Raw genomic sequence first — 914 nt, forward strand, 5'->3', positions numbered from 1 at the left:
AAAATGTTAAGTCAGTGGATCTGGGAATCTGAGGAAGGGGGATATGCTGGAGTTCTCTGTATGGGTTTTTTTGGGTTTTTTTGTTTGTTTGTTAGCAGAATCTTTTTTATTCAGAAAAAAAAACAAAAAACACAAAAAAACAAAAGTTTTTCAACCACACACAGGAGGGGTATGGGTAGGGGGAGGTGTCTGTACATCCAGCCCCAGCCCCCGCCCCATGTGGTTTGGGCAGCAATAAGGGATGTGGGGTAATGGCCCCAAAAATAAAAATGGTATGTGTGTGTGTATGGGAAGGAGAGCAGTGCAAAAGCAGTGGGGAATGGTGGGGGGAAGGGAAGGATGAGGTTAAAATATGGAACACTTCACGAATTTGCATGTCATCCTTGTACAGAGGCCATGCTAATCTTCTCTGTATCTTTCCAATTTTAGTATATGTGCTGCTGAAGCGAGCACTCTCTGTATGGGTTTTGTATTATTTTTGCAACTATCCTGTTAAGTTTGAAATTATTTAAAAATAAAATGTTTTTTTAAAACGTCTCTGCCTCATCAGATGTGGTCTCTTTCTTCAGCCAACCTTGCAAAAGAAACTCGCTATCCTCCCTGCTACATGGGTATGTCAGTTTGGATATACTTATGTCCCCCAAAAGCCATATTCTTTAATGGCAATCTTGTGGGGGCAGATTTATTAATCTTTTTAACTAGGGTGTGACCCCTTGATTAGAGTATTTCCATGGAGGTGTGGCCCTGTCATTAACTGTGGGTCTTGACTGGTTTACTGGAGTCCTTTAAAAAGAGAGCTCCAGGCCCAGATGCTTGCTGTAGCTGAGAGAGACATTTTGGAGATGGCAATTGAAAGCAGACTTTTGCTAGCCCAGAGTTTGCCTGGGAGAAACTAAAAGAACACTCTCAACACC

General features: G+C 42.0%; 1 non-coding gene across 1 annotated transcript; it reads right to left on the reverse strand.

Annotated features, from left to right (window-relative positions):
• Positions 1 to 346: 346 nt before the first annotated feature.
• On the reverse strand, positions 347 to 453 carry LOC119545059. Its single transcript, XR_005219036.1, has one exon. It is a non-coding gene; the product is annotated as a U6 spliceosomal RNA (small nuclear RNA).
• Positions 454 to 914: the final 461 nt, after the last annotated feature.

This window comes from Choloepus didactylus, chromosome 9 (assembly GCF_015220235.1).
Source record: "Choloepus didactylus isolate mChoDid1 chromosome 9, mChoDid1.pri, whole genome shotgun sequence".
In the NCBI taxonomy this organism is placed as follows: Eukaryota; Metazoa; Chordata; class Mammalia; order Pilosa; family Megalonychidae; genus Choloepus; species Choloepus didactylus.